The sequence below is a fragment of the Pezoporus flaviventris genome, unplaced genomic scaffold (assembly GCF_033815535.1).
Source record: "Pezoporus flaviventris isolate CSIRO_AGI_PZ_B2104156 unplaced genomic scaffold, CSIRO_AGI_Pfla_v1 ptg000030l, whole genome shotgun sequence".
In the NCBI taxonomy this organism is placed as follows: domain Eukaryota; kingdom Metazoa; phylum Chordata; class Aves; order Psittaciformes; family Psittacidae; genus Pezoporus; species Pezoporus flaviventris.
Genome location: NW_026892578.1, coordinates 11,155,278 through 11,180,525, shown reverse-complemented (window position 1 = coordinate 11,180,525; position 25,248 = coordinate 11,155,278). Strand labels below are relative to the sequence as shown.

General features: G+C 39.4%; 1 protein-coding gene across 1 annotated transcript in view; it reads left to right on the top strand.

Moving 5' to 3' along the window:
- The first annotated feature begins 567 nt into the window (after positions 1–567).
- The window catches only part of MID1 (midline 1), a 249,557-nt gene continuing 224,876 nt past the window's right edge, over positions 568–25,248 (top strand). Inside the window, exon 1 of the mRNA XM_061459901.1 lies at positions 568–768. The gene's annotated coding sequence lies outside the window, so the exon portion shown is untranslated. The remainder of the gene's footprint in view (positions 769–25,248) is intronic.

The window sequence follows — 25,248 nt, the reverse complement described above, 5'->3', positions numbered from 1 at the left end:
AATCACACCACGCTGACAAAGAGAGATCTATCACCAGAGGTTTAACTATTGCATTGTATAGAAAAGGAATTGAAAAACTGTAAAAGAAGTTCTCCTTATACTGCTTCTTTCTCTTTATATCAGTATTGCAATCCTCATTTCCTAGCCTTTTCATATAACATTTCATATATAACAAACTATACATGAAAACTCTAACAGAGGTAGAATTATTGTCAGAATGTACAGCCACCTCATGTACTTTTCCTGGAGTAAGGTGCAGGCTGAGTGTTCTGTGAAAATGTCAAGTGTTTAATGCAATGCTGGCATAGTCATCAGTATTGCTAAAGCTTTAAATAATGGGATAGTAATAGTTTAATAGGTTCTAAACTGCTGTAAGGAGATTGTCCTCCACTCTGAACACTCTTCACAGAGCTGAGCCGGCAAACTTCAAGCATTCAGACCCATTTGGTATCTGTGGAGTTAACCAAGTTAAGCTTACTCACAGTTAACCTCTTCCACCAGGAATGCAAGTTGTGTTTACCTATATAAGGAAACCTGTTAGACTTAAATGAGCTCAGCCGGGCTGAGGGCTGCCTGCGAGAGGAACGAGAGCAGAGATCTCACACCCCAGCAAGCGGGCGGGGAGAGCAGGGCTGGACAGAGCGCAGCGCAGAGCCGATCGGAGTCCTCCCGGGAAGGGCTGTGTGTTGTGTGTGTGCGCGCTCCCATTCCTTCTTCAGCTTCAGGAAAAGAGAAGACAAACTGACTGGGGGAAAAATGGAGAAGCAGGTATGTCAGGCGGTTCCCCGCAGCTGGAGGGTGGCAGTGGCAGAGCGCGGAGAGGCGCGGGGTGAGGCGACTTGTTGGAACGGCTGTTCCCTCCTAAAAACGGCTTGCTTGTTTTATAAGGGCTGCAAATCAACAGCGTGCTTCATGCGTACAGCAGCATCTATGTGAACAACTGTCTTAACTTCTCTGACATTCCATGTGCTTCTAATTGGGATACACCTTCGTTTTACTGGAGAGATTCTCAAACTTTCTTATCTCTGATGGAACACAGATGTGAGCTGAGAGTGGAAATAAGGCTGAGATGCTTTGGTTAGCTGGCTGAAGCTCTGTGAATGCACAGTGTTATGATCCCAGCGTGTCTGGAAAAAGAAGTCCTTGACTTTATTTTTTTCATTATCTTAAAATGTACATCTTGTAAAAGGTGTGCCCGTTTAGCATTCAAGGTTTTTTTGCGTGCTTTATTTTGACGTGTATGAATGCAGCTGGTCAGCATAGCTGGAATGGGTTTGCTGGAATACAAGTTCCTGCAGCAATAAGGGTTTCTCAGTAAGTTAAAAAAAAAAAAGCTGCAAGTACTCTTCTGGGAAATGTAAGCAAAACTTGTTCTTCTACAATTGCCCCAGTTCAAAACAAGCATGTGTGTTTCTTAAGATGTGTTTGCATATTCTGATAATCTTTACAACAGGCTCACAGAGACAGAAAGAGATTGTTCCTTGGAGAAAATAAAGTTAAAAACTTCCTTTAAACAGCTTTCTAGTTGGAAGAGTACTGCTGTGCAGCTCTTCAGGAGAGCTACTGTTAAGTATCAGCACGTTAATTGTAGACGTTCATGCAAGTTTTATGCAGTTATGGCATAAGAGATGGGAATGGAAAAATGCTTTCGGGTGATTTCTCTAAGTACCTACTAAGAAAAAAAACAAAGTGCAGAGAGCTAGTCGGAAACAGGTGGAGTTCATTTGCAAAGTTATTATGCTGTTCTCAGCAACTGAGACATATGATTGCTTTTCACTCACTTTCATGGTTGCTTATATGTATATCTGTACATGGATGTGAACACAGTAGTTATGGGAGATGTAGCTACATCTTTCCTAGGAGTTGAATTCAGAAAGTAAAATAAATTCCAATGCCCAAGGACTTAGAAGCTAAACCAAAGAAGATTATTATTTAAAACTCTCTTCCTTATAAATATTCCTGATTTTTATGAACTGATGTCCATCTGAAATTAGTAATATGGTATTATCTGTTTAAAATTCATTCAGAACAAGGAGCTGTCAGAATTAAAATTCACTTGTGTTGATACAGATTCTCATTCATTTATGTGCAAGATTTTTCGAAACTCCTGACTTGGGAGGTTTAGCGAATTACTAATGGGAATGGCATGGAATAGCCATATTAAATTCATTAAAGAATTTCATATGTGCATCAGTGTTGCAAAGTAGGTAGCCAGTTCCTAAAAACTGTTTCAGTGCTGAAGATTCATTGTCATGAAACATCTTAGGTCTTAGTAGAAGTCACCACAGCAAAGAATGCAGGGCTAGTGAACGAGGACCATAAATTTCACTTATCTTGTTGCTTCTCATCCTGGTGGTTTTGTGAATAACCGTTATTATTGTGAATTGAGTGTGAACACAGAGGAAAAAGACTTTTAGCAGGGGTGTTAGTAATCAAAGCATGAATTTAAAGGGCAGGAGAAGACTTCGGGGAAACATGCTTTTAAATCACCTTTTCTCGAGTCTCTCCAGTAAATTCCACTGCCCCCATCAACTTAGTGCCTAGCTATGCTATAGTCATTAATGGTCTTTTGATTTCCCAGTGCAAAGCAAGATAGATCGTTCAAAGACATACAGTATATTCTGGTTGAGAAGAGCTTACTCTACTCTAGGAACTGAGCAGCTATCTGTGTGGCCATGCTAGTGCAGGGCTGGTCCTGGCTGCAGCCTGTCCCTAGGCAAGCTTTGTGGTTGTGACTCTTGCAGGAAGACAAGTGTTGTGGGGTCTCATCCCTTGGGCCTGCAGCATCATGGTGGGACCTGCCTAAAACCAGTGTTTTTCTTCCTTTTTTTTTTTTTTTCCTTTACCTCGGTGCTGCATCTGTGGTAGTGTTTGAATTTCCATTGGCCTGAAAATGCGAGGAAGCAAATTCTTTTCAGACCAGGATATATGGCTGGACAATATATCCCAGGGAAATATATCCTTATTTATAGTGAGAAATGAATTGCAAAGTAGATGAAGCAATTTAAAGTGTGGGGTTTACCTTGCCTGTTATCTCAAAGCACAAGAAAATCCAGTAGCTATGGCTGGGTTATACAATGACCTTTCTCCTGCCTCGTCTGCAAACCAGCCTCTTGCCCTAGACACTGATCTTCCATCCATGTTAATAGGTGACATGTTTCATTCTCTGATTAAAGAAAAAGGAATATTAATTCTGACCCTGTTTAAAGATTAATTTTCATTTCTTCAAGGCTTTCTTTATATCAGTTACAATGACAGAGGTGTGTTCAAGGTGCAGAAATCATATTGTGTTGGATTGTATATTGGAGATGAATACGCCAAACTCAGGCAAAGGCTCTGAGCGCAGCAGGTCTGTGCATACAACCATGGTACCAGCTTTGGTTGTGCAACTGATACAAGTGAAACAGAAATACTTGAATCTGACAGTCTTGATTACTTGAAAAGAAATTATCTTTTTCTTCCTTGTTGCATTACTGATGGGTTAATTCATAAAAGCTATCGCTCATTCGTCACTTTTAAATAGGAGAGCACTTGACACATTTTGCATATAGAATCATAATATTTTTGTTTAGAAATGAAAACGTACTAAATGTCTTCAGTGTTTTACACATTTAGTAATCTGCTCATCCTATGAAATGGTATGGTTTCAGTTTTTGTATTTTGGGGTGGGTTTTTTTTGTGCTTCCTTGAGTTACAACCATGACCTCATACTTTCATTTTCTGTTTTGTGTATAATTTGAAGCTGAGTGCTCTTACACATTTGTAAGAGGCAGTTGGACACATCATGGTTTTTTTTTCTGCTATCTTTTCATTTATTCAATAAAAAAAAGGACTAGGCTTTCAAAGGTGTAACTGGAGAGCTTGAAATAATAAAAGAACATGCTGTACTAGTTGCGTGCTCCCTTTAGGGTTTTGTTAAAGGCTTTACCATTCCATTATGCTATCATTTTGTAGTGTAAGCATTTTATATGGCATGTGTGATTTCATTGCCCTTAAGTGACCTCGGTAAATACCTTATTTCCCCTGAAGCACATGCCTAATTGAAAATTGCCATCTGCAGTTGCAGAGCTCCAAGCAAGAATTCTAAGAATAAGAGGGAGATGGGTGTCCAGAGAATGGGCAAGAGCCCCCATTCTTCTGTAGCGTTCACTCTATTGCATGAGGTTATATCTTTGCTTTGAAGATGAATGATAAGGAGTTGTAGGAAGGGCATCCTAATCTGTCTAACGAGTTCATCTGACTAACGTTGCTATCCTGAGGTTGTGAGATCTGCAAAGTGTGTGTTGCTTAATTATTTCTTTATTTTTAAATTTTTTTAACTTGTGTGTCTGTCTTCTTCCACCCTTGGGTAAATGTCTGGAGTGCAAAGTTAAAAATAACATTCCAAATCTGAGTTGTGCTTTTAAGTCCAGCTGCTGTCTTCATACCACAGCGCTTGGCTCTGCTGTGCCACTGGGTTTGAGGATATATTTATGATGATCGCAGTCTGCAATGATGACCTAAAAATGAGACATTGTGTTCCCTGCTAGAAGCCATTGGTGTAGCACTGCATTACAGCTCCTGTGAGTGTATGCGCTTCAGAGTCATGCAAATGAAGGAGGCAAAAAGCTGGACAGTGTAAAGCTGAGGAATGGCTTAAGAAGGCACTTTCTCAGATGAGAGGACACTAAACTGTGCCCTGGATTAGAAAAAGAAGTCTGTGACATCTGTATATTTATTCACCAGTGTGTAATGTAATTATTTAGGACTGGAGCAATGCAAGTATTTTAATTAAAAAGGGTTGAGAAATGTAAAGCATGAAAAGCCTGTGATGAAGATGTGAAATTTTTTATCATGCCTTCTTGTATGTTTATTCAGTCTGAAAAGTTCAGAAAACTACCAAGTTGAAAACTAATGCCTCCAAATTCTCTGGTCCTGTGTTATCTCCCAGGTAGACTTATTTATGAAACTTATCCTTTGAATTTGTTTCTGTGTTAATTCCAAGTTATATTTAGAAATTATTTGTCAGAGTTAAACTTTTGGAATACACACTACTTTGAGACTCATACAGGAGGTATTGAAAAAATGCAACGTGTTAAGATCTGAGTTTACCAGCTGCTCAGAATGTATGTTCCTGCTGTTTTGGTGTGTGTTTTCTTTCATTAAAATATCAATATTAAATCTATTTTTGATGGTATAGCAAGTAAAGGAATGCATAAACACTTATTGACAAAATGTGTGATTCCATGCTTTAATTTTCTCATGTTAAATGCTGTATGTTCAGCAAGATGTTTAAGAACATACTTGAGGCTGAAAGCCTATACATAAGCAGATGCTTATTTCCCAGAGTATTTATATCTGGTGTTGTGACACATGTTCCACTTCATACGTATCTAAATTGTTGTATTTTTTTAGTAAAAAGTTACTGTTCTCATGTGATTGTGTGCACAGAGGCTACAGCAACTGGTATTTGCTTTTAGATCAGTTGCATTACCAGGATTTCCTTTGAACAAATAAGCATCTTCCTTTTACTGGATTTTTATAGCGTTACTCCGTGGTGGTTTTGATATTTGGTCCTTTAGATGTCAGATTTAGGCATAAAAAAGGCAGTTGTTTTTGTTAGGTATAATTATGCAAGCTTCAGCTTCATTTAGGGTTCGATGCCATTCACATTCAGTGGTATGAGCAGAATGCCATTTTTGACACCTCATGCATAGTTCCAGTCATTACAACAGGCTGAGAGCACTCCTGTTGGTAATGCACTGGGTTACAGAGCGCTGGGAGTATCAGCTTGGAAGCGTCACAACTTGTCCACTGTGCTCCTGCAGTGATGCCTGTCCTCTGGCTGCTGAGTTTCTAACACTTTAGTTTGTAGCTGCCTAGTCTGGAAAATTCCGTATAAAAGCTTAGATCAGGCCTCCTGAGGTTGATTTTATTTTTTCTTTTTTTTGGGTGGGGTGGTGGCACCTTTAATTTCGCTAGGTAGCGTTCCTGCTGTATTAATTCTGTAAAATGAGCTGTTGCTTTGCTGCATCTTTGTTATCTTTGTGTCATTCATAAGAAATTCCACCCCATCCTAACTAGGGAGTTTAGGCATTAGCAGTTAATTATGAATTTTTACCCTAAGTATGGCAATGTACCCCAGGGTGGTTTGGGATATCCTATTGGTTGTGGGTTCAAAGTTATGCAGCTGTGCTTAACACTCCAGTGGGCAATTCTGGCTATGTTACGTTTTGCCTTTGATACACTGCCATACCACCACCATTAGCACAATGCTTAGACTGCAAACATCTGTTTGCTTTTATTGCACATGTGTTGCTTAAGATGTTCTGTTTTTACATGATGTAAATCACTGTACTCAAGCAGCATGTACGATTACTGACACAAGTTAAGGTTTATTTGGTAAATTAAAACGTATGTCCTATGGGATGACATACATGACATATACAAAAGAGAAAACTGACAAGTAATGGACTCACCATTTATTTCATATTTTAGTGGGGGTTTTTAATGGTTTGAAGGGAGTCATGTAAATCTTGGTACAGAAGAAGATTGCAGTGAAACTGGCATGTACCCATATATCAAACAACAATGATGGGAACAGAGAAATGCATTTGATGTTGGAAAACAAAATGATGAAACCTCTGTATCCTTCATTCTAGAATCTCGTCATATTCATGGCATGAAATAGAACAGAACATTTAAGAAAGAACAGATGCATTTTGATATCACTGTATATAGTCAACAGTGCTCTTTTGAATTGAAAGGTTACTTAAATTTTGAAATAAGTTTAGCCGTTGCGCTCTGTAACTTGTCAGTAATATCCCATAGGTACACTGATGTTTTGGAGATGTAACATCTTGGTTCTAATGTGTACCACTGCACATTGCTGGAATGAACAACAGGATTGTTTTGGTTTAGATTAATGAAAATGGATGCAGTGAAATGACTTACAGGTGTTAGGTTAACCCTCCAGAATTAAAATGCAAGCTAACATGCCTCCAAGGTTTTGGTTCTTATGTTTCTGTTCCATGAAGAGTTCATTTTGAACATTTTGTCTATGTCACATGAGAACTAAAGAAATAAAACATGAGGAGAAATGAAAGATTACAATCCAGTAGAACCATCAGCTGGTTTTATTCACTCAAAGACACTTTAAAGTTTTGGGTATTCAGAACTGCTATAATAAAAATTAAAATAAAAACTTTTCTCTAGAAAGGGCTTACTAAGCTGAAAAGTTTAATTGATGGGGTTAGTATAATCTGCTAAATTTCCAGTACATCACCCAGGCTGAGGGTGATAGAACTGAATTTGAAAGTTTTTTTGACTAGCTGGCAAGCTGGTCTGAAATCAAGAAGGTAGAAAAGAACCAGAAGAAGTACAAGTTGCTATAGTCGGAGAAGAAAATGTAATTTACCTATAGAAAATAGGGGATAATTCAGTCAGTAGGAGTGTCTGTGGGCTACCACAAATATGACAAAATGTTGAAATGAAGGCCATTCTAGGAGTCATTACTGAAGGTACAGTATACAAGAGAATGAGGATATTTTGCCGTGTTCCACTGAGATAAACTCCCAGCTTGAATATTTTTATCCAGTTTTATGCATAATACTTTAAGAAATATACAAACTGGAGAAAAGCTAACAGAAAACAAACAAAAAACTGTAACAAGAAAACATTACACAGGAGGGAGTACATTTTTACTGAAAACGTAGATTCCTGGAATGTCTTGTACAAGGACTCTTAGGAACTAATTAATATCCTGTCTAGAGGACCAAGGAGAAGCTGAGTTCTCCCTGCTGCCCACTGCTGCCTTCATGTGAGATCAATAGGTGAACACACCAGAACCAGGCATAGCTGCCACAAATGGGCAGCTCATAGGTTTTACTATCCAAGTGTTACTTGTGTGAACTCAGCCTGGTAAATTCCTGTCTAGAAAAGAGAATAAACTGTGCTGTAATACACAGACATTATTTTTTCCTCATCCCTGCTGAGGGTGGAACAAAAAGCAATTTGCAGCATTAGTGGGGTTTTTTGGACTTCAGGAAGAATCCTACGGCTACAGTGCTATTTAGGCACTGGAATGGGTTACTCAAAGAACATGTCAGATCTGTGAAAAAAGGAAATGGCCTCACATGGACCTTCTCAGACCTACACATCTGTGATTGCTCCCTACAACTTTGATTTTGTCCCTAGGATAGAATCCTGAAATGTTTCCCAGTTTCACACCCCAGCATGTCTCATGGCCATGTCCCAGTGCTGTAGTAGTGACTAAAAGCTGGGCCGGCATTTCCTCTTATCTTTACTCTATGCCCCCAGTTCCCATACTTTGACCAGGTGCTCCCGGATCAGTAGGGTGAGACTCTCTGGTGCTTCACAGGTGTAGCCCTTATCTGCAGAGAAGAACAGGCAGCTTCAGACTGGTATTATGTCTACAGTATAGAAGGCAGTAGGCACCTGCTGCTGCCCTGTTTGCTCATTCTAATATTACAGACTCACTGCTTTGGGATTTAGGAACTTTGAATGGCTACTTTACTTTTAGCTTCTATCCAGTTATTAGTCTCAAGAGTTATTGTAAAAACTCCCATTTTAACATTAGCATTTAGTAAAAACAAATATGGAGATTACATGAATGAATGCAAAACCTAATAAAATCATGCCAAGGTAAGTGGGAATAGTTACATATGTGAAACCATTGTCTCTTACTCTATAAACTGCATAGCTTTTCCTCTTACTGTGTAGGTTATGTGATGCTGTCACAAAAAACGGAATTGCACCATCTCTGTAGATAAAAGCAACCAAGAAAAATGTAATTACTGCAAATAACTTGCTTGTGTTGGTGCTGGAGAGAAGACTGTTTTCCCAAGCACTGTATTTAAGTAGAAGGTAAATGGGAGGGTTGTGTGACAAAATTCTCCTTGGAGAGCAAATTAGAGTGTTTGGTTTGTTGTGTAAAATGTGTTGCTGATGTGCCGTGGGCAAGAAATCGGTATATCTCCCATGTTTATGTAGTAGCACTAAGTCATTGATTACTGTTGATCAATGATGTACCACCACAGTGCTATCTCCATTAAGCTCACTATGAGAATACAAGGCACAGCAGTCAACTAGTTAGGTCCCAAACTAAAGTCAATGATCCAAGAGAAGGAGAATGTAAAAAGATAAAAATAAAACAGGGAACTGGAAGTGAGATTAATTTCTTCTACTTGATACTTCCCCTAACATTCTAATGACTCGGTATTTCTGAGGTCAGTTGTTTCATGAGTTTGGGTAAACTGAATTCCTAAATGATTGTTGACTTAATTGTGGGTGTCTAGGTCATAAAATGGCTAACATTGAACTGCTGACCTTCCTAAAATTAGTTCATATGATTAATTTTAAAAAGATAGTTAAAAATTCTTTTCTGCTAATAAGAATATTCACCTATTACACATACACACTTGAACGAGTACACCTTTTCACTTGTCTGTGAATGTTTTGCTCTAATGGGGATGGTGTAAAGGGATTGCAGCAGGAATATTTGTTAGCAGAACAAATTGCTTTATACCACACTGTTCAAAGTTATCTGTTGGTAGCAGAGGCTGAGTGTGCTCCCCTCCTTCTTACTGCAGTTAGGGGGCTGTTACTTAGTCTTTCAGACCAGTGTTTAGCTTAGGTGGCAAGATGGCCACTGTGAATTTCCTAGCTGTCTGGGTAAGACCATGTGATTGATGACTCTGGACTTGCAAAAGGGATGCCATACAGTATTTCTGTTCCTTGCTCTTGGAAAGCTATGGTCTTCCACAGTGGTCTGTGATTCTTGTGCTCCCTTATTCTGAAGGGAGAAACATTGTCTCAGGCAACCAGTATGTAACTGTTGGAAAACTGTTTTGTGATAGCAGTCTTTACTAGAACTTTCAATTACTGTCTTTTGGGAAAGAAGCGTATTACATTTTGTCTGTACATATCCATAGGCTATTATAAAATGTAAGTATTTATTTATTATATATAAACTATATAATATTTTTATTATAAAAGTAAATCACTCTCATTTCTGAGGTGTAGAATTTCTGCATCTAAAAGTATTTTGCAGAAATTAAATTGAACCAGGCTACTAAACCTGGGTCAGTGCTGGGACCAGTGCTGTTTAACATGTCTGTTGATGACATGGACAGTGGGACTGAGTCACCCTCAGGAAGTGTGCTGATGACACCAAGCTGTGTGGTGCAATCAGCAAGCTGGAGGGAAGAGACAACATCCAGAGGGACCTGGACAGGCTGGAGAGATGTGCCAATGCCAATCTCATGAAGTTCAGCAAGCCCAAGTGCAAGGTCCTGCATGTTGGTTGGGGTGATCACAAGCACAAATACAGGCTGGCTGGAGAATGGGTTGAGAGCAGCCCTGAGGATAAAGACTTAGGGGGTGCAGCATGATGAGGAGCGCAACATGACCTGGCAGTCTGTGGCTGCAACCCAGAAAGCCAGCTGTATGCTGGGCTTAACTAAAAGAAGTGTGACTAACAGGTTAAGGGAGGTGATTCTACCCCTCTACTCTGCTCTTGTGAGACATCACCTGGAGTACTGTATTCAGCTCTGGGGCCTCCAGAAAAAGAAGCCCGTAAACCTGTTGGACCAACTCCAGAGTAGGGCCACGAAGATGATCAGAGGGCTGGAGCACCTCTCCTATGGAGACAGGCTGAGAGAGTTGGGGTTGTTCAGCCTGGGGAAGAGGAGGCGCAGAGGACACCTTAGAGCAGCCTTCCAGTATCTGAAGGGGACCTACAAGAAGTCTGGAGAAGGACTTTTTACAAGGCTGTGTAGTGACTGGAGAAGAGATAATGGCTTTAAACTGAAAAAGGGTGGATTTAGATTAGATATTTGGAAGAAGTTCGTTACTATGAGGATGATGAGACACTGGAACAGGTTGCCCAGAGAAGTTGTGCACGCCCCATCTTTGGAAGAATTCATAGCCAGGTTGGTTGTGGCTTAGTGGAAGGTGTCCCTGTCAATGGTAAGGGAGTTAGAACTATAGGATCCTTAAGCTCCCTTCCAACTCAAACCATTCTATGATACTGAAATATTTGGTAATTGTAGGCAAGTGTATAGTCATATGTCTATTCAGAAGCGGCTTTTAATATTTTGCCTAGAAGAAAATCATAATTAAAATGCTTGGACAAGCTAAATACAAAGCTAAACCTTGTTTGGAAGATGACTTTTTTCTGAGCAAGCTTCTGTAATTCTCTTAGATCAGGACCATGTGAATGTTAAAGTCTAATGAAACATGACAATCCTTTGTCCAGTAATGTGTAAGTATGGTACCAATATTCCACTAAAAGGAACTTTCTAAAGAGTTGCTTATCAGCATTATTGAACTCATTAAACACTAGATTGAGGAAAAGTGTGTTTATGAATTAAGTTTTGCCCAACTTCTATTTATATGCAGTACGATATTAAGCTTTTACTGATGTGCCTTTCGTAATCAGAACAAGATCTATAACATCCCCCTAGAAGGGATTATGGACTGCCCTCCTCTGAAGTCATCCCTTTCTGCTTCAAGAGGTATTCTTCACCATATCTCTAAAGTTAAGGTGCAAACTAATAAACTGAAGCAATAGAATCAAGACTTCCTTTTTCAGCATGGTGTTTTTCAGTGTGGTGATTAGCTGCCTCGTATTCAAAATGGTGGCTACAAAGAATGCAGCTGTCTGAAAAGATTTCAAAGGCATGAAGAAAAGGAATTGTTTGCAATGTTTCATCCCAGTGTGTATAACAAAAGATGTTAAATGAGTGTTACAAAAGCACTCAAACTGCACTAATCAATATACAGAAGTTAATGTATGGTGTGTGACAATTTTTGGAAGAGACCTGTGCAATTTATGAGCAGTATGTATGTGGAATGGTCTTCCACAGGAAGTGGTGAAGCACTGTGTACTGAGCCGCTGTACATTGGCAAATGAACTGCATAAAGCGTTTGAAAGCTCTTCAGAAAGCATATCTGAGAAAAGCAGTTTGTGAGAGACTAACCTGAGATCAGAATCCACTGTCCATTGTCTCAAAGATTGGTATGAGAAGCTGAGATGGAAATCCACCTCTCTTCTGTCTCAGAGATGGGTGGGAGGAGTTAAGAGGCCAATATCCATTGCCTGGGAGAAGGGTGTGAGGAGCTGAACTGGGGTTGCCTGAGGGATGACTGAAAAAGAGCTGAGATAAGACTTTTCTGTCTTGGTGTGAGCTATTATCCCAAGAATTGCTGCAGACAATGTGTGTCAAAGAGCTGGCTGCATAGACCAGGGAAACTGATCCACCAGGAATGTGCAATATGTGACATGAAGAGCAGAGGTACTCCCCCCCCGCCCCCCCCCCGCCCTTTACAAAAGGGGTAATCGCCAAGAGACCCACCACCAGGGAGCTATTGCCATGAGGATCATTCCAGAAGGACGCCTCCATGAGGACACTCTCCGCCGATGAGACATCACCATAAGGGCAGCTCCACCAGACATACTCCACGGGGTGCCTTCAAGGGAACTCCAGAAGGACACCTCCATGAGGACAGCCACCGTTGATGAACTCTTGCGGGACACTCTGCTCTGATACTACGAAACTATGAACCCAAGGAACTCCCACTACTAATGATGATGACAGCTGATCCCCGGGACACCGCTGTGTCCACGGTGGTGACTCTCTCTCTTTCTCTGCACCCCAAATTCTTGCTTCATTATAAAGTAGTTTCTTCCTGTGCCTCCTTTCTTTGCAGTGATTTCTGAAAAATCCAGTCTGTTTGAAGTACTGCTTGTTGAAGCAGGCAAATGTGGTCCTATAAAGGAAATGGTTGTGTTTCTGCAGCAACTGCTCTGTGAGTGTGATCAAGTGAAGTTGAATGGACCTTGTTTTATGTCAGACTACTGCAACTGGCAGCTTCTTATACCATGCTGTATGTTTCTGGGAAAAGATCAAACTGCTTTTAACGTGGGGGAACATAAACATGTGAACTACTGGCTTCACTCTTACGATGAACCACTCAAATGTGACTAGCTTAATAACAGGGCGCCAGTGTTTCTCATGAGGCATCTCTTCTGAAGAGGATGGCTATCCTGACTAATTCACAGCTTCATCAACCTGTCTCCTTGTCCAGGGCCCTGAGTATTTATCCCCACTGTTCCAGATGTGCTCCTTGCTCAGGGTTTGATTTCCCCTTTCTCAGAAACCTGGTAGAAACGTGGTCACTTTTTGCTGAAAGCCCACTCGTTTAGTAAATTTGAGATTTGGCTAAGCAAGGCTTGAAGTTGAAGCCTTAAGGAACAAGGATCCTTAAATCTAATAGCTTTACTTGTTGGTTTTGGTTTTCAACTGTGTGCATGCATGGACACACTGAGAAAACCAGTATGTCTCTCCCACTGTAATGGAGGGCTATAGCCTACAGTAAACAAGCTACACAAGTTACCTGTGATGAATTCATCTCACTGGCCAGTTCTAAAGTATTAAAAGGGCTTGCTTTATCTCAGAATTAAGTGGTGCAAAGAAATTGCACATCTCCCACATAAAGTTTAAGGGTTTTGAAACAAGGAGGCACAAAAGTACAAAATGTAATCAGCTCTAAGTAATTTACGTTTGATGGCTTTGTAATGGAAAATAACTGCGGTGCTTGAAGGTAGGTTGACATAGTTTCAGGACCTCAGTACAAAAGGTATGAGAAAAGCAGAATAGAAGGACAGGACCTGGGGATGGAGAGTATCTGGAACTACCAGATGTCCAGGGTGGCACAGATAAACTAACTGATAAGTAAAAGGACAGGATGATTGCTATGCTTGAGGTGTTAATAAACCCATTAAGCTGGTGTAAGCATCTACTAGGGAGTATCCCAGACTAGCAGATGTCCAGGATGACAGCAGTTAAACTAACTGGTAAGTAGAAGGCCAGGATGATTGCTATGTCTGTAATGTTAATTAAGCTTGTTGGGAAAAGTAAACGATCCTGAAAGACCACCACATTTTTGTATGCATGCCGGAAACGTTTTGGAAAATGATGTAATATGCTCAGTGACCATATAAGGATGACCTGTATAGTAATTCAGGGACACACGTTAGGAGGAACTATCCTCCGTGTCTTCTGGTGCCGCAATAAAGAGTACCTGCTTGTCAACTTGAAACTCTGCTGGCGAGTTTGTTCCTGGAGTTTTCTCCGAATCAGTTTAAACAATTAAAAAGGGTTAATGAAAGCTTAGAAGGCTTGCATATAGTCTGAAAGGGCACTGAAGCATTATTTCTGTGGGAAACAAGGGAAATGGAAATAGAAGGAATAGGATTTATTGTAGATATTACTTGCTATTTTAGATCATGCGGACCACAACAGGGATCTAAGGCTCTGAACCTGCTAACATTTACACCCTTGCTTAACTTTACTACATAGTGTAGTCCCATGTAAGTCAGTCATCTGCTCATTGCAATAAAACTAAACATGTAAGAAAGTATACTTAGGGCTGGAGCCTCATATTTGATTCTCAACACATCAGAAAACGAGTGAGGGGTTTTGTAAAATGGTTTAAAGCCTATATTGGTATTTTTTTCATCTTAATTTTGAAAAGATGGCAAGGAGCCTATACCCTTTAAACTGAAAATATCAGTAATACCTCCCTGTAAGTGTAGCAGTGAGTGAAGTGTCACTGCAAGGATGCAGGAAAAATGGACTATGAAATATTTTACAGGCACTACCTTTTTTTTTGCTCTTACCAGAGTTCTTCTCAGATTGGCCCCAAAAATGTTTTGACGATGTTCAAAGCTATTCCTCTCCCTTTACCTATTGCAGTTCACTAACCAGTATTTTCATGCAAGGTTTGAAGTGGAATGTTGTAAAGTTATATGCTTTTAGTCTGTTAAACTCTGGACTCTGTCCAGCAGACCGTTTTTACATGGCCTGGATCCTTTTCAGACAAACGGGATCTGTACTAGGGTGCAAAATTTTAGACAACTGATGCATTCTTTAAAATAACTGCAAGTTGGCTCACTGCCTCTTCTAGGAGTCTGTTAAACTGTCCCACTGCTGCCTAGGAATATATTTGTCCAGACAGGAATTGTGAGTGCCAACATAGTAACAAATGTAAGGGTAAGCTTTCTTTTCTCTGGCACTTTGAGATTTTCTTTGCAACTTGTTAGCCATCTAACAACTAAGAAAGACACCGTATAATGTCATGCTCAGCAATAAAAGGCAAAACAGGGAACTGGTCTACCCATGGAGGCCAGTGAGTGATTGCTTTGCATTACTTTTTGAATTTTCTTTCCTTGTTTTCCACTTCTCATTGTGCAAATGTGAATATGCAGGTTTGTGTGTGCATCAGTGAAAAAGAAGGAAACCAACTGCCAAAGTAGAGCCCAACTGAACAATTTTTTAGTATTAGCAGCTCTTTTCCATTAGTATCTCCAACAAAGGGGAAAATGCCTGTAGAGGCTTATCTTAAATAGTGAAAATGATACTGTTATTTATTGAACTAACTTTGGACTCCTCAAAGTCCAAAGCTGGCTCACACCCTACTGGCTCAAAAGTGGGCCGTTTTCCATGTATTTATTTCCACATTTTTCCCTCCTTCCAAGTGTTATCTATTATTTTTGAAAATTAGATACATCTTAGTTATGTCTGTATTCTTTCAGTGAGATCAGTTTAGGAGGGCTACATGTAACGGGTTTTAATGGCTGAGAGCTAGATAAACAGATTAGGGAGGAGTATTTCTTGCTGGGTAGGTGTTTTTGGGTTTAGCCTTTTTGCAATGGTGGAGCTATAAGAAAGACAACAAGGAGAATCTGAAAGCTTTTTTGTTTTTGGGTTTTTTTTCTGCAATATTACTGTCTTTCAAGCACTCTTTCCAAGCACTGTCAAATCGATGGTATCTTTTAAAGCCTGAAAACCAAATCTGACAATTCTTTTCATAGTTTATATAGTTGCAGAGGAAAAATATGCTTTGAATTATGTTTGAATAAGATCTTAGAATAATTAAATAGGGGTGTGACTTGGCCCCCTGCATGCAATGAAATGCAGTGTTTGACTCTTTAGAGATTCTACTTAATGAAGGAAACAAATCAAATTTCTGCCTTTTTATTTATTTTTTTCCCCCAAGCTCTGTATAATAATCATTGCTGGCTGTGAAGATGACTATGAAAAAAATAAAATGGGACTGAATCAATATGCAAAGCCGTTATTCATCAACTTTGTTATTAAAGTAGCTCCCTCCACCTCCTAACTATAGAAAGTGCTGAGTTTAATTTTAATATTAAAAAGAGAAACATAGTAAGTTGTAGAAAAGAATGCCTGGCAAAATGCAAAATCAGTATATCTTCTTTTATTTTTTTTTCTTTTACTGAGAATTGCTCACCATATTGAGCAAGCAAAATGTAGGAATGTTTCTTGCAGTGTTTCAGCAGGAAATACGTAGCTGTAGTTGCACAAAATGACAGCGCTTAGGACCATAAGCATATTGAATTTCTCTATTAATAGAAAGGAGATGGTGGTACAGTAGTTTTACCCCAGGCACTGAGTTTCACAGGGGCTGTAATCATGGTGGGCTACAATGATAGTGCTGTGAATGTAAAAATAACAGTTTGCAATTAGATGCATTTTTGTGTGAAATGTGATAAATCAAGGGGTGGAATTTGTCAGGTATCAGTTCCCTAACAGCAAGAATATCTAGATAAAATACGAAAGCCTCACAGCTGAAATTGCTATTTCCTCCTGTTTTCAGTCAGTTGGCAAAAGAAATATTAAAACGCAGTTCCTAGAAGGATGCCTTTTGGTTTCTTTTTGCATTCATTAGGAAGCGTTTGTTAAGTAGGCATGGTTTTGGCAATATCCATACCTTTAACTGCATACTTTCTAAAAACTGACAGTTTTTCATGGGGAATGGCACTATACTGATGCTGTCTGTCATTTACCCCCTGATTTGGGAGGGGTAGTTGGTAGCTAATTAAGGAAGCTCTTGCAAAGAATTTTGCACACTCATCACTCTTGGTCAGTGAGAAGTTATCCTTCCTTTAAGAGAGGATGCTGGTGTTACCTGCAGCGTAATAGCTAGGTATCACCAAATATCCTTTGATAATGCTAAGAAATATGCTGTTGACAAACATGTAACTGAGAAATGATAATTCTGCAGTGATAAAGTTACCTTACCTATGATGTAATACTGGAAATCACAACTTTCCCGGGAATCGAGCTTTCTCTGTGAATTTAAATAGTGCAGGTTTTGGGTTGTTTGCTGAAGGGAGACATGTCTGGTTTAAAATACAGAAGTAAAATTCATTCCTGTGCCCACTCTGATGGTGCCAGCCCTGACATGATCCCTCAGCTTTGGGACTGAACTGTACCTGTCCTCTCTTTGGGTGCATACAGGGTCAAAGTCTGAACTGTGCAAGCACTCAACCTGTTGGAGCCTATCTGCTTCGTGCTTTTGGGCTGGTTGAAATCTTTTATGACAGGACTCCTTCCCAGCTTCCTGTGTGGAATTTACTCAGTGGGATGTCAGCTGAACATGACCATGGGGTAACAAGAAAATCTGTAAATACAGATGAGCCACACTGATTAGCTGCAGTATTATGTTCTGCAGTATTAACATTCTTTAGAGATTGCCACATTTTTATCACTTTACGGGCTAAAAAGAACACCTTTTTTTCTTGGTTTTTCTTTTTTTTTAATTCCTTTTTTTCCACTTAAACTTGGCTCCCACTGAAAAGTGAACAATTAAACTGCTATAGAAATTCTTCCTATCAAAACACCAGACAGGGCCCCTCTCACTTTCTTTTTCTCTTTGTGGAAGTGTGTGAGTCATCCACCCACACAGCACTAATTTTTCTTATCCTGGTGAGTGCTCTGTGGATTCAGGGTTAAAGTATAGGCTGCATTCAAAGCTTGGGGTTATGTTTTCTGTTCCTTGCAGCCCACCAAGGGAGCCTGGGCCATGGAGGGCATTATGATGCAGCTCCCCAGAGGCTGCATCATAATGGATTGGGGAAGCAGAGTTCCAGTCCATGTCTCACTAAATACAGTGAGATCCAGGATCTGTAAGGTGTGGGACCAGCCCTGTAGTTTGTCTTGTAGGTAAGTTCAGAGGAGCGAGACCCAAGGACAAGCAGTTTGCTTCCCCAGGTGATAGTCCCAAAGACCTATCGGTAGGAGTGGTTGACCTCAGGCCAAGGTTTATTACCCTGTAAATTCCTGTTGTCTGAAAGTGGTTTGGTTCACTGGAATACAATAAAAATGCTAGTTATTCAACATATTGAACATAAAATGTAGGTGAAGAAGCGTGGCTAATGTGTGAAGTGTTAACCAGAGTTGGGCAACAGATGGCTCTGGTGGGTACAGGAGTCTCCTGCCTCTGCAATGGAAATCAGTTTTCATTCAGTGTGGCTCTGAGTGACAGCCAGGACACAGAAGGAAAACAAACAGTAACTATTATCTTCCTGCTGAAGCAGCTCCAAAGTGAATATAAAAGCTGATTGTTTAGAGAGCATCAATTAAGCTGGGAAGTATTTAGAGCAGGTGCAGAAGAGGTAATGAATGAGAACTTTATAGTCTTGTATGTTTAAAACAGTTTGGCTTTTTGATGTTGTGTTTACTGGGAAGAATATTGAATTGATAGTTAGAGCCTGTGATTCATTTATGAACAGTTTTTAGTTTAATAAACACACTGCAAACATCAAGAGGGAAGGCCTAAATGAGGGGAACTTTAATGCTGGAGGATGTTTTATTTATGACTGCAGTAATATCGAAAGAATATTTGAACTTATGGATAGATGTTAACAAGGAACTCCATAAACTTCTATTTATTAAAGTATAGTTATGCAACCTTTCATATACTTAATTCCTTAGTGGTGTCTAAAAGCATTGCTGAGAACGAGGCTTTCTTGTATTAGTCACTTTGTACAGATGTGGTTCCTGGAAACTTGAAAAGCCATTTCAGATGAAGGGTAAGAGAAAAGGAAACATTAACTATCATAACTTTGCAGAGGGGAATATAAGAAATAGAGGAGCAAGGGACAGATTTTTACAAAGAAGCACTCTGCTTCTACCAAAAGAAAATTTAATTCACTTTTCATGAAGGAATTCTGCGGATGAAACAAGAAACTGAACCTTCTTCTCCCATTAGTAATTGAGGATAAATGTAGCTTTTTCTCTAATCTTGGTGAAGTCTTATATGTCCCTTCCAAGTATAGGTAACAGCATGAATTTATCTTTTTGTTTGTTTTTAACAACTCTCGCCCTTTGTTCTTCTAAGATTTAACTGCTAGTATTCTGCACTTTCACACTCCATGCTTTGTTATCTTACTGAAATTCGAAGCAACTTATAATTGGTTTCTTAGCTTCTTTGGTTCATGTTCTGGAAAGGCAGCTTTACTGTTCAAGGCTAAAGGTGGTAGAAGGAAACGCTTTGGGTGTTAATTCAGAGTGCAGCCCTGGTTTACTGAATAGCCCAAGGAAAACTACTTGGTCCTTTTGGCTGGCTTAGTTATTAAACTGGTAAATAGAAATGTCTCTTCACTGATCACTAGATCCTCTGTCCAAGACAACTATCCTTTTGGTAAATATATTACTATGTTAAAACTAAGTATTAGTAATAGAAGTGAAGTAATTCTATAAGCAATGAGCTTGTGAGCTGCCATGGCATTTGGAGCATGCCTGCATTACAGAGGAAGACACTGATCCTAGGGATTGCTCTGCACCCTGGGGGTGATGCAAAGCAGAGGGGTGGTTGTGTCTTCAAGGAGGCATACAGCACAGGAGTGCCAGGGCACTGTGGTGCAAGGTAATGCTGATGAAGGGGCACCTTCAGGCACCTCCTCCCTGTCCTATACAGCTCTGCGTCACGGCTGGGCTGTACCAAGGAAAGGTCTGGCAGAGATGCTGTATGATACATCCTATTTCATGTATCTCTGTCACAGTTATATTGTGAAAGCCCCTCTGACACTTCCAGCTAATCTGCCCAGAGCAACTAGAAGATGGTATCATTCCCTATGGGAGAGAGGTGGAGATGGGACAAGGAGGCTAGTGCTGAGAAGCTTGAGGTCACTTAATTTTTTTACTCCCATCCATCCCTTGACCATTTCCCTGTAAAATTCCATCAAGATCCTGTCTAATCCAAATCCTGAGAAGGAAGACTTCAATACTGGGAAGGATTTAGAAGAAAATAAATCAACTGCTGATGCCAGCAATGAAGTAAATGTTGCCAGTGATTTCATCCCATGTCTCAGTGAGGAAATAAGAATAATAATCCTTTGTAGAGGCAGTGAGTTACCTGAGAGCACCTGTGCTGGCCAAGTGGGAAGGATGATGCAGTGATGAGTCTTAGGGTGAGCAGAAGCTGAAGCCACAGGGACTTGTTAAATTACTTAAACATCACCTTACCTATAACACAAACAGGCGTGCACAAAGACACATGGTAACATACAGTTCTTTGCTATGGTTGAACATATGCCCTCATTAATGTAAAACAGAGTTCTATTTCAGTCAAGCACAATATAGTTTGCTGTTAAGTTCACAGTTACACTGAAAATGTATTTGTACATTTGGTTTTAGTTTATCTCATACTGTCTTGCCATTTGTTTTTAGTTGATCTCCAACTGACTTGCCATTTTTAGGCCTTAAATATTTATAAAATCTATAGAACTTCCCCTTTTCCTCCCTTTTTTCTAACCAACCAAATGATTCAGTGATGCTTATCTAGCGTATTTTATATTTTTTTCATAAAAAATAACTCCAAACACTGCTAAACCCTGCTAACCCTGAAGAACCCTGTAACAACAAATCTGTTTTCTCGTATACATAAATGAGAGAAACAGGAGTGTAGCATTTAGTTTTGAATTCTGTGTGCTATAAGCAAGAGATGTGAAACTACACAAGGAAGAAAATGTTTTACGTATCCTGGTAGTTGCTTTGAGTTTGCTTTTAAATGTAAATATGAATTTAATTAGCCCTTGAATAAAATTTAGGGCCTAAATATACTATCATTGCATACTAAGGTTCCCTTTGAAATAAAAAGGGATTTCTTATAATTTCTAGAAGAATGTGCCAGTGTAGATGTGGTTTATAAATTAGCCATATATGCTAATATAGCTATATATATCTTGCCGTATGAATTTGCAAAATACTCTGCTAACTGCTATGAGGATATTACTCACTTTTAAAATTCAAGCACTAATTATTTGGCTTTCCAAAGTACCAAATTATTTTTCCCCATGCAGATGTACTTTAAGTCCTCAAACATTAAAACAATTAGGGAATTAAAGCTAAGATTAAAACTGTCTCAGAATTAGTTTCCTGGCATGATTTTAATTAAATTATAGAGGATGTTTTAATGAATCTTCCACTGAGAAAAGTTTATTGCCCATGCTTTTTTGTGTGTCTGTCATACAACAGTTGAGCATTCTTTTAATTTGCATAATTAACTTAGATTCATATTGCCTTCTCGAGATATTTTTCTAAGCCTTCAGGATTTTGGAATACAAGTACCGTCTTAATTTAATCTATTAAAAATGCAGGCACTCTGCCCCTCCTCCCTCACCCTTACCATTTCTATCCCCCCCTCCCCCCTTTCTCTCTTTATTTTGCTTAACCAGCCCCAGTTAAAAATAACTGTTTGACTGTAATTTCCCTGGCAAACCTTCCCCCCAAATATGACATTACCTGGTTTCAATTCAGAAAGTCACATAAAGGCTTTTCATTAACATTTTATCTCCAGAACTTATAGAAGAAAACCCTTTTTGTTGTTTTTTTTTTTTTTTTTCCTGATGTAGAGTGCATGATGGAGCCTGCAAGGTGCCCCAAGTGGAGGCAGCCTTGGTGCACTGCTTTATGCTATCATCTCCTCACAGGAGGGCTGATTTTGGGGTGAGGGGAACAATCCTGAAGCTTCATTTCCTTCCTCCACCTTTGTGTAGGTCATGTCACGTGTCCCTTTGGAATGAGTCACCAACCAGTGTTGGTGTGCTTTCATTTGGTACCCAGCCGTTGTACACCCCGGGAGAAGAGAAGGCAGCCTCAGCTACCTGGTTTTGCTACAAAAAAAACAAACATACAGCCTGATTACTTCCAAAACACTTGGGGATGGGCTGTTCTCGGCAGGAATCACCTTCTGTTTGTTGAAAAAGTCCTAGTGTATTTCTGGCTTGACAGAGATACTCTGCGGACTTTTTACTTTCTCACTGTTCCGATGCTCTAATTGCACAAGGTGGTTCCTCCGTTAGATGGCACTGCTTGTTTCAGCGCTGCTTTCAGTCACTCCCGCTGTTTTAAATTGAAAGCAATTAACTTTTAGGAGGTGTGTCTGTTATAAAAAGCAGTCTTTCCATGTGGGCATTAGCTCTTTGTTCCTAACAGACAGAAAAACTGTCTTGCTTGCTTTCTTTCCTCTTCCTTTTTCATTTTCCCCCTGTTTGAATAGCAGCACCAGAAACACAACGGTAGAAAGCCCGTGGAGGGTGCAGGTGAAAACAAAACCTGTATACACTTCTCCCACTCTAAAATCAAAAGGTGTTTTACCTTAATACAGGTGATTTAATTTAGGTCCCTGTGATTTGAAAATCAAGCATCTGGACAAAGTTTATTCTTTATTAATGGCTATGTTACAGAAGGAAAAATACCCACTTCTTTCCTTTAAATTTGGAAGCACACAAAACTAAAGCTGGCTGTGGCTTCCAGACCTATGAAAGAGGTGTGGATAAATACCTGGTTTCTTTGTGACTGAGCAGGATCCAAGCTATTACATTGACACAGCTGCTATTCAATCCATTTGTGTTGTTAAGAGAGAGATGAAGGGAAATGGTATTTCTTTAGCTTGGAAAGAAATCACTCTCTGAATAAGGAGCCAGCAGGAGGCAAGGGCAGGTCTCTGCTGATGAGGAAAGTCCCTGGGTGCTGGGGTGTGACTAGGAAGGTCCTGGCCATGATTTTGGTCTGACATACCAGCACGCTGATGCCAGACGTTTTTGGGGCATTAGAGCGAGCCAGGGATAACCTTTGTGTAAAGGGTTATACCTATGGCCATACTGTTTCAGAGGGTAAGAGAATTTAACAGTGTGAATGTGAGTTATTCAATGCCTGTTGGCCTTGGTGCCGGTGAACAGCCCCAGACTCGTTTAATTGACTCATATAATTGTAGGCACCATGTCCCAACAAAGCCTTAAGCAAACGGGAATTTAGCCTTTCTGGATTTTTCAGCCCTAGTGAGGCAATGAATAGCAGCAGCATACCTACTGAATATTTTACTATACACGTCTTTGAAAGTACCACAGCTTTTGGCTGCACCTACAGTGCTTCTGTTATAAAAGGCTGTAAAAGCTAGCTTAGACAAGAAAAATAACAGCAAATGGGATTGAGGCTCAAAATTGTATTTAACTGAGAAGATAATATGACCCTTCAGGCTGGGGTGAGGGAAACACTGAATACTACCCGGCTGCATTGACTTTGGCTGCATGTTGACTCTCAAGGTGACTTTAAGACAAGTACTTCATCTTCAGGTTTTTAGGAGTGAGTAATGAATTTCCCTGCTAGCTGGACATGCATCTTTATTGTGTCCAGTAAAGTTAAAGTTAAGTCCTGAAAATGGTACAGGTAAGGCTGTATTTATTCTTGTTTTTTGTTTGTGGTTTTTGGGTTGTGGTTTTGGGTTTTGTTTTTTTCTTTTTAGGTTTGAATCTAGAATATGGAAAAGATAATACTGGAACTTTACCCCATCCTTTTTCCGTCTGATCTAGTGTTCCTCGTAACCAGAACTCCTCCTCATTCTGTACCTGGTAGACAGTAATGATCTGAAACCTCATTTCCCAATCACACTTGCATCACATTTTGAGTGACAGAGTATAATTCTGATCCTTAAGGTAGTATTCATATTATTTATACAAGCTGTATAAAATATGTTATCGCCTATGCTTATTAACCTACATATAAATAATGTAAAAAGTTTGCATCTGTAAACCAGACTTCATAGGCAAAGAAAAAAAACAAATGTGTATTTTAATAATACACTTTACACAACAATAAACTGTTAACAGCTCAGCTTTTATACAGGATTAGGAAGAAATTCAAACAGGTGCAGTAAATTATAGTTTGAAAGAAAGAAACACTGTAAAAATACAGACTCCTTATTGTTTAATTTCTACTGAATTTCCAAAACTTGAGTTAAGGCTCAATTTACAATTTCGTTACAAGCATTTTTTTCAATATCTTATTTAATAACTTCAGGCTATAAGTTAGCAAGCAAGCTATATGCAGATATTATTTTAATTTTATAGATCAACTTTAAATGAGAAACTTTTAGCCAGTAAAGTCTTCTGCAAAATGGTGACTGCGATAACCTTTGAACAGCTTGAGGATTAAAATTTTTATTGCTTTTTTCCATTAGTAAAAGGATTTTTCCTATTAAAAAAAATAGCATTCTAGTGTGTCTGTGCACTTATGTTACCTGTAGTGACTGCCAGACACCACACATGTGTGAGAACCCTGTGCGGTACCCAGAGTGTAGGGGGCAGATGGGTGGCAGCAAGCTCCTCAGTAGCTTGGAAATGCTAGCTGCTTAAATGCAACGGTAAAAGCCTATTTTTGCCAAGCTTCAGTATAGCTTGTCTATTTTGTTTTATCCTAGTGTGATGCTTATTATTTTTGTAGGTATTTAAAATCATAAAGGCTTCTTGCATTGGCTTGCTTAAGCGTAAAGGTAGGTCAGCCAGAGAATTGATCTAGTCTTCTGTAGCTCTTGGTGATAAAACTGTATTGCCTGTTAGGGGTCTGGATGCAATGCCAGCTGGTCTAATTAAAGTGATCTTTACAAATATAGTTTCTCACACTTTCATGTTTGGGGCCTGATCCTACATTACTTGCCTACCCTGGATTAAATGAATTGAAAAACCTAACTACACAAAGAATTGCAAATGGAACACGTTTCGGGAGCAGTGGTTCCCTAACAGCAACAAAATGCATTCTGTATTCTTTTTTTTTCTTGTATGTTTCTCTGTTCACAGAAAAATGAAATCTGAGTGATTCTGATGCTAGACTTCATTTATGAGGTATCAGTTATGTGCTTAATTACATTTAATTGGCAAACGTAATATCCACAGAACAACATCAGTTTTCTCAAGTTAATTTTACATAAACTTGATGGCCTCAGTGTCACTCTAACTGTCCTTTCTAAATCCTCATGCAAAATAGAAACTCCTGTTTCACTTTCACAGCAGAAAAACAAAATTTGGAAATGTAACAAAGTAGTGAAAGAAAAGGAAGTTACGTCCATGCAATGTAAGACAGGGACTTAGAAGTAGCCTGG